General features: G+C 34.4%; 1 long non-coding RNA gene across 1 annotated transcript; it reads left to right on the top strand.

Annotated features, from left to right (window-relative positions):
• The first annotated feature begins 1,334 nt into the window (after window positions 1-1,334).
• On the top strand, window positions 1,335-2,847 carry LOC138882381 (uncharacterized). The gene is made up of 3 exons (XR_011403978.1): window positions 1,335-1,508; window positions 1,632-1,908; window positions 2,468-2,847. It is a non-coding gene; the product is annotated as an uncharacterized lncRNA (long non-coding RNA).
• The last annotated feature ends 10,628 nt before the right edge of the window (window positions 2,848-13,475 follow it).

The following is a 13,475-nucleotide window of genomic DNA, read 5'->3' as shown; positions in this document are numbered from 1 at the left end:
ATTGAGTTGTTCATATATAATATGAATTTTATAATTAACTAAAATACAGATAACTTACATGTTTAAAATATAAGAAAGTTTTTACTAATAGTTGCATATCTTATTAAGCAATTTGAATAAAAAATTTCAACAAAAATATTTATCTTCTATATTAAATTTTATATAAATAATATATAAAAAATTTTATTTAAAATTTTAATTTTTTTAATAAGTATATCTTACATACAGTCAAACCTCTCTATAACGACCTCTTTTGTTCCATTTTTTTGTGGCTATAGTGAAAAATTGTTATAGAGGATACATATTATAACAACAACAACAACAACAACAACATCATCATCATCATCATCATCATCATCAACAACAACACCAACAACAACTTAGTAAAATCTCACTAGTGGGATCTGGGAAGGTTAGTATGTATGAAGACCTTATCCCTACCCCGAAGGAGTAGTAACAATGGAGATGCGGGGTATCGATCCCCGTACCTCTAGAATGCTGGATACATATTATAACATAATATAAAAATCGGTTATGAGAAAAATTTGACTTTTAAAGTAAGTGCTTGTTGTATAAGGATGTTGTATAGAGAGATCTGACTGTATAAGTTTCAATTATAATTTAAAAAAATTAAATTATATCCCTCAATTATGTACATGACTAACTATATCAAATTTAAACAACTAGTATAATATTGTACTAACTACACTGTACAATAAATATTTTATATTACTGAATCAAAGAATTAAGAATTTAATATAATTCATATACAGTAAGAGGATTTTGTCTTTCAAAAAATTAAGAATTTAATATTGCTTGATAAATGAGTGTATAAAAAATTAATTAGTATATAATAATTCATATCAAACTAAGTAGTACTTGTGATTTTCTAATATAATTTAAAAAAAATGTAGTTATACAGTAAATGTATAACTTTGTGCTTGTAATTATTCACATTGATCACGAATTATTCAATTTGAATAAGCATAATTTTTTTTATAAATCTAATTAAACACTAAAATATGAATCTAATATAATAAAAATAGGAGTATATAACAAACTACTAACAATATCATATAGGATGAAATTAATTAAGAATATCTTTATTTTATGCAAATAATTTATTTTTTCTATGTTACTTAACATAAATTATATATGTATTCTTTTTATATTTTCGTAGGTAGTGTTCTTAGTTATAATTGTTAGCACTTACATTTCTTTGTATTTGTACTGAATTAAGATGTATTAATTAAGAAATAAAAGAAAGCAATACACAAGAATATAATAACAAGTAAAGGAACGAAAAACACTAATTGCAATTGGCCCAAAGCAAAAGCACCAAAACCTAAACTACATTCTATTCTTTTCCGCCGCCAATCCCACCCCCACATCTCCTTCCCCACTTTTCCAATTCTTTCTTCAACCATGGCTAGACTAAAAAATGCGAGAACGACAAAGAAGAAGAGTGAGAGAGAACCCCATAGCTTTTCTATTCTTGAGCAGAAGAGGTAAGCTCGTATCTCTATATTTTACGGTTTGCTAATTTTCTCATACCTACTTGACATGAATTTTTGGTTTTAATTTGCGAATTATTCAGCAATTTAATATTCTGTCCTATTTTTTATATATAGTGAGTGAAAATTTGAAGATTTTGAAGTGGTAATTTTGGGAGGAGCCATAGTTCATGGACTGAAACAACAAAGCAACATTACAAAATTGGGATGAAGATTCTTTAAGAAGTTTAAAAAGTCTACAAGTTTTTTTAATTCTTTTGTTGATTTGTACTTTTCTCTTTTGTTATCTGTTATAAATTCTTGTAAAAGAATTAACAAGAATTTTTTTTTTGTCTTTTTAGGCAATTGTGTTATGGGCATTAATGTAAAAACAAACAAGTTTAATAACCATGAGGTATGTATAATAATTCACTCTTTCTCAAAACAAATTCATTTGGATATACTACATACTGAAGGATGAAGTGTTTACAAAATTCTTGTTAAAATATGTAGAACTTCTGATATTTTATTTAGAGTACTCTAGGACTATTTGTTGTTATGAAACAAGTGTGATGTTGAACTGGTTTAGCTTGTGCTTTTTCCTTGAGCCGAGAAATATGAGAATATAATTTTTTGGCAGTTACAAACATAAGGATTTACAAGACTTAAGAGTTGGAAATGCCTAGTTATTAGATACAAAGAAGAAATGCAACTTTTTGATATTGGTAGTATTTTCTTATAGTGTTGCACTTCAAATTAAGAAGAGTTAAATAAGGCTTATGTTTTGAACGGTTTGCAAGTCTTTTGGTATATACATTGCATTAATAATCTTAAGGTTTTAAAGAAGCGGATTTTTGTTTCTAGCAAAATCTTACCCTGCCAAAGGAAATGTTGTTATGTTCAAACGTAATTGACAAGTCCCAACTAGTTAATGTACTAACCTTATGGTGTGGATGTCATTTTTGTATATATAGGTTGGTAGTCCTGCAAGATCAAGAGGGTAACATTGCCGTCTTGCTGGATCAGGAGGTGGTGTCACCGAGTGAGATAATCGATGGAGTGCTATAAGATCTTATTTACTGTGCCTGCCTTCTTGATATCCACAAGAACAACAATCTCTTTCACGCATTTGGTACAAATACAATCCACTAATGTCTCTCAACTCGCCATCAAAACCTGGTATTAGAAAAACATTGGAGCACTTTTGGGTTTTCACTTCTTCACTGGCCGCTAAAGGTTACCATCACTATCCAGTCTCACATTAGCTCGTTTTTTTTTTTGAACTTTATTATTCGTGTTGTAAAAGAGTTATGTACTGTGGATCTGTATGAAATTATTCTTTCTCTTGTAAAAGAATACCGTTACATTTTGAGTATATCAATATTTTAATTTATCTTGAATGATATTGTTGAACCTTTAATTATGTATTCTTACTAATGTATATCATTTATTAATAGAAAAAATATTTTCCTAAAAATTTATATATTTGATGCTAAAATATGGATTGTTAGCTACAACCTATAAATTCTTGTAGCTAAAGCTGATCGTGTCAAATTCTTCAGTCTATTGCTACGAAATTATGGAATTCATAGCTAAACACAAGTACTATTGCCACGAGAGTAAATTATAAATTTAGCCACAAAAGTTGAGCTTGTGTAGCAAACAAATTATATCTCTTGCTACAATACAAAATCTTGTGGCTACAATATGAAGAAAGCTACAAATTTTATTTGTCGTGGCAATAGAATAAAACCACTTGCTACAAGTATATTTTTTGTGGCAAGATTTTTTTACCATCACAGCTACAACATAAAAAAGATTTGTGGCAATAAGTATTAGTCCTTAGCCACGGATCATGTAAAGTTTGTAGCTAACATTTAGCTACGCTATATTTTGCTACGAATGCTACGGAAAAAAAATATTGTGGCTAAAGTGTTTAGCCACGAAATTTTTCATATTTCGCTACAATGTATTTCGTAGCTACAGATGCAGTATGTTGTAGTGCGGGCCAGGCGGAGAATTCTGAATGTTGGAATTGGGCTCTAAAATCCCATTTGGCTGAATAAAAAAGGAATATCTTCATATTAGCTCGAGCTAATATGCTCAACTGAGTTGTGATAGCACAGGTGAGTACACGAGGTGTTAACCAGTCATTTCAGAAAACTCCAGAGCAGTTCTTAGCACGTTTGAAGACGAACGTATGTTTAAGTGGGAGAGAATGTGATGACTCGACCGGTTGTTTTGAGCTCTAGCGCATCGCTCGATCGTTTGAGGCTATAAGCAGCATCACTTTAGGTATTATGATTTGTATGAATGGTCGAAATTGAATTTTAGGAAGTTTGAAATTGATTTGGAAAGAAAATTCAAAATTCGGAAACAGAAATTGACTAAAGTATGATTTTTGAGTAAACGACTTCGGAATCGGGATTTAAAGGTTCCAACATATTTGTATGATGATTTTGGATCTGGCGTATGTCCGGATCTGGTTTTGGATGATCCGGGAGCATTTTGGTGCCTATTATGGAATTTGGTATTTTGGAAGAATTTCATAAATTTGGGTTGAGGTGTATTTCAATGTTATCGATATCTGTTTAGGATTCAAGTCTAGGACTAGCTCTGCATAGTGATTCTGGTATTGGGAGCGCGTCTGGAAGTGGATTCGGAGCTCCATAGGTCATTTTGGGGTCATTTGGTGAAAGTTAGAAATTTGAAGGTTTTTGAGAAGTTTGACCGGAAGTGGACTTTTTGATATCGGGTTCGGATTCCGATTCTGAAAATTGGAGTAGGTCCGTAATGTCGAATGTGACTTGTGTTCGACATCGAATATAGAAGTTTGAAGTTTTAAATTTTATCAAGCTTAAATTGGGGTGCAATTCATGATTTCAATGTTGGTCGATGTTATTTGAGGCCTCGAGCAGGTCCGTGTTGTGTTATGGGACTGGTTTGTATGATTGGACGGAGCCCCGAGGGCCTCGGGTGTGTTTCGGATGGTTTCGGATCATTTCGGGCTATTTTGCAGTAACTAGTGCTGGTGTCTGGTGTTGTACTTGGCGTTCGCGAAGAAGGATTTGGCTTCTGGGATTTTGCTCGTCGCGTCCGCGAAGAAAAAAATCTCTGTTACGGAGGTTTGATTTCAGAGGCTCATATCTCATAATCTATAAAGAATTTGGAGATGATCCAAAAATAAAAGTTGTAGAACTTTGTGTCTAGTTTTCAGAAAGGTACACCATTTAGCATTTGGATTTGTGTACGAAACATTATGGCTGGTACACTACAGGCTATCTGGGAAGATAAAGAAGAAATTTGTATTTCACATGGATGATGTTGGGAGCTTATATCTCAAAACCTATAAGGAATTGGGAGATGACTAAATCATGAAAGTTATAGATCGTGGTATCTAGTTTTCAAAATATTAAACTATTTGTCATTTGGAATTTTGTACAAAAAGATATAACCTATTATACTAGAAGCTATCTAAGAAGAGTTTGGAAATGGCTTTTGAGAATTTTGTTCATCGTGAACGCGATGGGGGGCTCGCGAACGCGAAGAAGGGTCGTCTGGGTAGAGTATAAGTTTGAAAAAATGAGTTTGTCTCATTTCATCTCATTTCCTCCATGGGAGCCGACCTAGGAGCGATTTTGGAGCTTAGTTTTCATCAATCATGTCAAGGTAAGTGATTCCCACATATTGCAAGTTAAATACTTGGATTATATATATATATTTTAACATAGAAATTCATGAAAAATTAGTGAAAACTTGGGGTTTTGGTAAAAAAACCTAGAAATGAGTATTTTTGGATTTTGACCACGAAATTGGGCATGAAATTTGAAACAAATTATATATTTAAGTTCGTGGGGTTATGGGTAAAGTTTATCTTTAAAAATTTGTGGAATCCGGGCACGTGGGCCCGGGGGTAAATTTTAGGAATCTTGCATATAGAGTTGGGTAATCACCTTAATAGTTGGAATATGAACTTTTGAGCGTATATTGATTTGTTTATACACCATTTGAATAGTTTTGGATTGTTCGGCACCGATTTAGGGGTTTGAGCTTATACTTGGACCGAAAAGTAGGCCTTCAGACGAGGTAAGTCTCCTTTCTATCCTTGTAAGAGGGAATTAACTCCATAGATGAAATAATTTAATATGTGCTTTTAATTGTGGGGGACTATATACGCACGAGGTGACGAGTGTCCGTACGTAGCTACTAGCTATGTCTATGCCCACATAGTCTAGGTTTACATTATGCCTTGTTGATATCGTTGCCGATTTATGTTTGTGGGCTGCCTGAGAAGAAACAAGATTGCGGTTGAGTAATAATTTCCTTGAAAGAGTTGAAATTTGAAGAATTTAAGATTTAAAAGTTTTCATTTGAATTTCAAAAAGAATTGAAAAATATTATAATAGCTTAAGAAATCTATGTGTAACCGCGTTACACGTATGTTTCGCGAGCAGGCTAATTTTCTTAAAAAGTTTCAAGTTGAATTTCTATTATTTTAAAAATAATCAAGAAAGAGATATAATTTAAATGTTAAACATATATTTGGCCGCGTCGCAAGTATGATTCGCGAGCGGGGTATTTTTTTAAATTTATATTTGACCGCATCACATATATGATTCGCGAGCGGGGATCGCACCGCATGTATGATTCGAGAGCGGAGAAATTTATAGATGCATTTATGATTCGTACAGTTTGACCCTTGGCAGTGCACAATTTACATTTAGGTTGGATCGGGACCAACGTCCTTGGTAGAATTCATGTGTGATAATAGAACTAGAAATCCTTTTATAATTTTCATAAATACGTTGTTTGAGAAATCAAATATTTTAAATGGCGGAAGTGCTTGGGGTTCTTTAATATGATGAAAGAATTATCCAGTTATTTCTTGTTCCGAGTTTTATTGTTATCTTTATAAATTATGCTTAATTAGAATATCACATTATTATATTCGAACCACTAGTAAGTGTCGAAGTCGGCTGCTCGTCACTACTTCTTCGAGGTTAGACTGGATACTTACTGGGTACGCGGTATTTTTGTACGCATACTACACTTGTTGTACTGACATATATATATATATATATACACACACACACACATTTCGTGGTCTTGTCAATGCAGCGGTGTGGTTGATACAGGGACTTGAGGCGAGCTGCATCTTATGTGCGATCCGCAGCTAACAGAGTCTCCTTCAGAGTATTGGTATTTTCCTTTCCGTCCAAATTTGTATTCCGGACAATTATTGTATTTTATTTTATTCTTTAGTAAACGCTCATGCACTTGTGACACCGGGTCCTGGGAGGATTATGGAATATTCAGTGTTGAAATTGGAAAACATTGTTATATTTTTGTAAAGTTCATCTTTTAGTAGTTAAATTGAATGACATTTATGATTTTAAAAATATTAAAGTGAGAATTAAATTAATTATTCGGTGTTGGCTTGTCTGACAGTGGTGTCAGGCGCCATCACGACCTTTAACGGATTTTGGGTCGTGACAAAAATCCTTCAGGATCCGATCCGACTAACCCGGCAAATCACATAACAACTATAAAGCACAAAATGAGCTGTAAATAGGAGAGCGAGGCTACAACTCTCAAAATGACCGACCGTATCGTTACATTATTTCTTTGATTGTTTTCACTAATACTTGTTGTATATTGCATGCCCCTTCAAAGAACTAGAAATTGGTAAGATCAGGAATGACCTCTATCTACTTTGCTCACTTTGTATAAAGGATATAAGCTCAACTTCAATTTCAACTCTTTCTGTTTCGTATCCTCAACTTCACTCCTACAATGTAAATAGTTCCCAATGTCATTTATTCCCTTTTGTAAATAACTCTACTTGCAAGAAGACACAATTTTCTGATTAGAAATCTTACTATTTTTTGTCTAATGGAAATGATGTTAATGTATTGTGGCATAACAAATTTGGTTTTGCACCTTTTGCTAAGATGAGAGGGATATCCTTTATACCAATCACCTATACAATCATTTCTTTGCGCAATCTGTCCAATGACTAGGCAAACAAGATTGTATTTTCCTAACATAACAAGCACCAACAATAATATTTTTAACCTATTGCAGGTTGATTTATGGATTCCCTATCATACAATAATCCATTACAACCACAAATACTTTTTTACTATGATAAATGGTTATAGTAGATCCGCCTGGACTCTCCTTGTGAGAAGTAAAAGAAATGGTCATCAAAGCTTTCATTTCTCTTGTTAAAACTCGATTTCAAACCAACCTTAAGACCATAAAATCAGACAATAATCTGAAATTCACTAATGCATAGGTATCCTTGTTTTTCCAGTCAAAGGACATTATTCATCAAAAGACATGTCCTTATACACCATAATAAAATAATATGGTTGAAAGAAAGCACAAGTATTTTCTTGAAACTGCTAGGACACTCTTATTCCAATCAAAATTGCATGTCAAATATTGGGGAGAATGTGTATTAACAACCACATATTTCATAAATAGATTTCCAACTACCTATCTCCAGAATAAATGTCCTTATGAACTACAAAGGGCATTTATGAAGTTTGGTTTCCTCTATTTTCCCACTATACCAAGGGTTCACAGGGATGAGTTTAAACCTCGAATTGTATCACATATTTTTGTTGGATATCCTTTTGATACAAAGGGTTACACAGTATTAAATCTAGCCACTAAAAAGATAAACATTTCTAGAGATGTAGTTCTTATTGAAAGTGTCTTTCCCTTCATTATTTCCCATGATGCTTCAATTATCCCTATAGTTTTTAACTCAATCCCTTTCATTACTAATGTACATACGCAAATAGTTTGTCCTCCAGATTACAATTCAAGAGGTTGCAGTAGTACTACCATTTGACACCATGAATTAACACATGATCATTCTACAAAGTCATGTATTCTTTCACATTCTCTAAGTTCATATGTTTTACCTGAATCAATTTTCATGAGTACACCTCAACCTTCCCCTGAGCCTGGACTGACACCAAGAAGGTCTCACAGGGAACACAAGTTGCCTACTCATTTACATGATTACATTTGCTCTATCCCAAACCTAAAACCACAATCACACACTACTGACAAGCATACCAGTCCATTATCCCTCAATAATTTATTTTCATTAAATCATCATATTTTACCTGATTTATTAATTCATAATAGTCAAAATTTTATTATCTATGTTTGCAATGCTGGTGAGCCATCTTCATATAAGATTCAACCATTAACCCTGCTTGGCAAGCAGCCATGACAGAGAAATTTGAAGCACTTCATGCCAATAACACATTGGGTCTAGTTCTTGTTCCACCTGGTATGCAAGCAATTGGCTGCAAGTGGGTATATAAATTAAAACACTGGGCAGATAGGAATATAGAGGGATTCAAGGCTAAATTGATTGTGAAAGGTTATACTCAACAAACTAGTGTAGACTACACAAAAACTTTCTCTTATATTGTAAAGATGACCACAGTGAGGGCCCTTATAGCCATTGTAATAAAGAGAACGGACCATTTCTCAACTGGATGTAAATAATGAATTTCTTTATGGAGAATTGCATGAAAAATGTGTATGGAAAATCACCAGGTCTTGAAGTCAGTGAGTCAGGGATGGTTTGCAAACTAAACAAATCCCTTTATGGTTTGAAATAAGCTAGTAGAGAGTGGTATGCCAAATTAACTGAAGCCTTATATCCAAGAGGTTATGCACGCTCGCTGAATATCTCTTTTGCAAAAAGACAGAATCCTCTACAACATATTGTGTAAACATATTGTGTAAGTGGATGATGTAATCATCAAAGGTACAGACATGCAGGAAATCATATAGCTAAAAGATATTTTACATGACAATTCAGAATCGAGGATCTGAGCAGATTACACTACATTCTATGGCTGGAGGTACTCTATAAAGAAGAAGGTGTGATTATCTTAGAAAAGAAGTTTTTTCTAGATCTATTGAAGGAGTATGATTGCCACTATTATAATAGTTTTTCCTCACCACTTGATACTACTGTGAAGTTAAAGGCAAATAAGGGTGCAACATTATCTGATCCAACCTAGGCCTCATTTGTTTTTTTTTAAATGAAGACGTGTGAATCTGAATACACATCTGAATATCAAGATGTGTATTAAGATTAAGATATCTGAATCTGAATACACATCTGAATATTAAGATGTGTATTAAGATCTGAATACTAAATGATTAACACTGTTTGATTTTTAACATCTGAATGTATAAAATTTATCTTTATTTGAAAATTAATAAACATAAAATTCAAATAAAATATTAATTAATCTAATATTCTATCAGTAAAATATATAATTTTATAAAAATATCGTAGTTGCTAGTGGTGATGGCTAACGATGGTGCTTGTGAATGCCAACTAGAGGCTGTGGTTGGTGGTAGGTTTGGTTGATGTTGGTGGTTCAGGGTAGTAGCTAGTGGTGATTAGTAGTAGTGGCGATTATGATTGATGATGGTGGTGGTGAGTGGAGATAGTTAATAATGACGGATGATGGTGATAATTGTGATTGAGGAATGTAGTGGTGGGTGGTGATACTTTATAATGATAAGCTAATTGGAGCCAACCCTACACCACTACAGAGTGGCAAGAGTGGTCGATGCAGCTTTTACCCGAGAAGGTCGGGATCGAATCCACATGGAGCTAAGATATGTTTGGAGTTGGATTCCTATCTAATCTAGCAATGTGCGATGTTATTATTTGCACTTCCAATCATTCTTTGTTTGTTTGCTACTTCTAATTTAATATTAATGATGCATGAAATTAAGCTAAGTAGATATTTTTGTAGGGTTTTCTAAATTGGTAAAGAGGCATTAGGGAAGTGACTTACTCCTAGGTGAGTATCTAACGAGATCTAGAACTTAGGGAAATAATGTTATAGCTGAGAACATGATATAGCCAATGCACGTAGATACTCACTCTATACCTCTCGGTAGTTTGAGTGTCTTTGTCCTAATTGGCTTTCTCAAGCCCAATTGGGTGCTCAATTTGCGCAAACAAAGTTGGCTCAAGTTGGGTATTACTATCTCTAGGCCAATTCCTTGTTGGCCTAAATTTTCTAGACTTAAGCTCTTTTTCTCAAGAAGAGCCTAAGTCAAAAAGGCACAAATTAGTGTTTGCAACCACCAATTCCACATAAAAAGCACAAACCAGGCCAAATATCAATCACCCATAAACATCTAAGCCCTAAAATAGGAGACCCATTAAATATGCACACTAGGGTTGAGCCACAACCCTAGCTAATGGGTTTAACTACTCATAATTTAAGAAGAAATCATAGATTGAGATGAAATAAAAGCTATAAAATGTAATTACAAGATAATAATCTAAGATTAAGTGTTAAACAAGCTCTAAGATTACTCAAAAAGGGTAAAACGGCGTTCACGTGCTCAGCTAAACAAAAAGATGACCTAAAAATCTGAAAAAGAAGTATTTATACACAACTAAATTTTTCGAATAAAAATGCCTCCGACGGAGGTACCGCTGACAGCGGAAATGGACCGCTGTAGCGGTGAGGCTACCGCGGCCGCGTAAAATCAAGTGCGGACCGCGATCGTCAACTTTTAGCTCAACTTCAGACTTTCTGAATCTCTCCTCCGCTGACCACGATAAAAGGACCGCTGTCGCGGTAGAGGCACCATTGCCGCATAAAAGCACCACGGACATCGATAACTTGCAATCCCAAAAAAATGCATCTCTCTAAACCTTGCCACCATGGATCGAGCAATCAAGACCGCCTCAGCGGTTGGTCCTCCGCACCCGCAGTTGATTTTTCGCTATAGTGCTCAGTTGAATCAGCTTTGACTTGTGCAGGTTTCACTCCTTTTTGAGTCGATTTTGACTTTCTTGTCTCTTTTTGACCAAACACTGCAAACAAGCACAATAAGTTAGCTTTTGGGAATACATGTATACACTTTTAATCTAAAACTCAAGCAAAAAGGAGCATAAAATAGACTAGAATCCCTAGTTATCATAGGCAGTGGCGATTATGGTTTATGATGGTGATGAAGTGGTTAGTTGTGGTAGTTGAAGTGGATGAATGTTGTTTGTGGTTGAGAATGATGATGGTGGGAGTGGTGGGGATGATGGGTGGTGGTAGTCGATTATGGTGGCGGCTATGATTGAGGATAGTGGTGGTTGAGTATGGTGGTGGCGGTGGCGGCGGCGGCATGGTGGTAGTTGATAATGGTAAGCGGTGACGACAATTAATAATCAATATGGATGATAGCATCTTAATGAAATTAAGTCTCTATCATGGATCTTAATCATACAACCTATTCAGACTCATTAAGTGGTTGTGAAGTAAAAAAAAACACTTAACGATTAAGATCTGAATAATTATGATTCAGAATTTAAAAATAAACGCACTTAATATCCGAGATCTGAATGATTAAGATTCAAACATCCGTTAAATGCAAACAAATGAGGCATTACTACATAAAACTGATTGACAAACTAAACTTCCTTACTATTACCAAATTGGATTTGTCCTACAATGTACAATACATGAGCTAGTTCACGCAGAATCCTAGAGAACCACACTTGAAGGCAACATTCCACCTATTGAGGTACCTGAAGAATGACCCAACCTTAGGTGTCTTCATGTCTAATGACAGTGATTGCACAATTAGGGCTTGCCGTGATTAAAACTAGGTAGCATGCCCTAATTCTAGAAGATCTGTGAGTGGATACATAGTATTTTTAGGTGACAGTCTCATTAGTTGAGAATCTATTAAGCAGGAAACTATTTCACTGTGTTTAGTAGAAACGGAGTACAAATCACAAAGAAAGGTAGTTGGTGAATTGTCTTACTCTGTTCTCTTTTCCAAACATGTTACTCCCTCCGTTTCATATCAGATGAAGTACTTTCCTTTTTAATCTGTTTCAAAATAAATGATACATTTCTAAATTTGGAAATAATTCAATTTTAAACTCTTTCATTTTACCCATTTGCCCTTAATGAGAAGCTTTTATAACCACACAAATGTCATGGCCCCACAAACTTTTTATCCCTTAAGCTTTTAAGATCACAAGTTTCAAAAGTCTTCTTCTTTTTTCTTAAACTCCGGGCCGAGTCAAACTACCACATCTAATATGAAACGGAGGGAGTACTATATTTTGTGATAGCCAATCAGCTATACACATATCAAAAGATTTTGTGTTCCATGAAAGAACAAAACACACTGAAGTAGACTGTCATTTTATCAGGTACAAACTACAAGAGAGATTGATCTCTTCGCATCACATAGCTACACATGTTCAGGTGGCAGCCATTCTCGCCAAAGACCTTATAGGAATGAAGCGTTTTGAGCAAGTTGGCTGTGAGGACCTCACCTCCAACTGGGGGGGGGGGGGGTTGAGATTATGTATTTTGTATTAGTTGTATCGGTTGTATAGTTGAGCTGACGCAGTAGTCAGTTAGCTAGTCATGCTTAGCCGTCACTTAGCAAGAAGTTAGTTAGTGGAGGTGATAGTCACGTGTATATATGTAACAATACGGTATTACAAAAAATAAAATTTTCATTTTCACCAAATCTCTCACTCTTGCTCTTCCATATGAAGATTCTGGATTCCTCCATTAGAGCTCAACTTGAGCTCGAGTTGTTCCTTTGTTCTTCCAAATTATCAAAATTTGGTAATTTTCTTGATCTTTTATTTTCTTTATGTTTCTTTTGTGAATTGTGATATAATGCCTATTATGGGAAAAGTATCGATCTTGTAAAAATGGAGAAACGACATAAATGAAGGATATGAAAGAATATAAATAATGAAGAAAGAGAAAGGTGACATTGTGGCTCTCCATGAAATAAAATCTAGAAACATTAAAAAATATTGAGGACAACCAAAAAGGAGAAACGTTCAATTGCCCATTTGCGAGTGCAAAACACAGGAAATGCCATTTCAGCATAAGATATTCAAAAGACACACCTCTGTCAAGTAGGAGTGTCTATTCGGTAACTCGC

This window comes from Nicotiana sylvestris, chromosome 11, assembly GCF_000393655.2.
Source record: "Nicotiana sylvestris chromosome 11, ASM39365v2, whole genome shotgun sequence".
Classification (NCBI taxonomy): Eukaryota; Viridiplantae; Streptophyta; class Magnoliopsida; order Solanales; family Solanaceae; genus Nicotiana; species Nicotiana sylvestris.
Note: the sequence above shows the minus strand (reverse complement) of the source record. Positions and strands in the feature narration are given on the sequence as shown.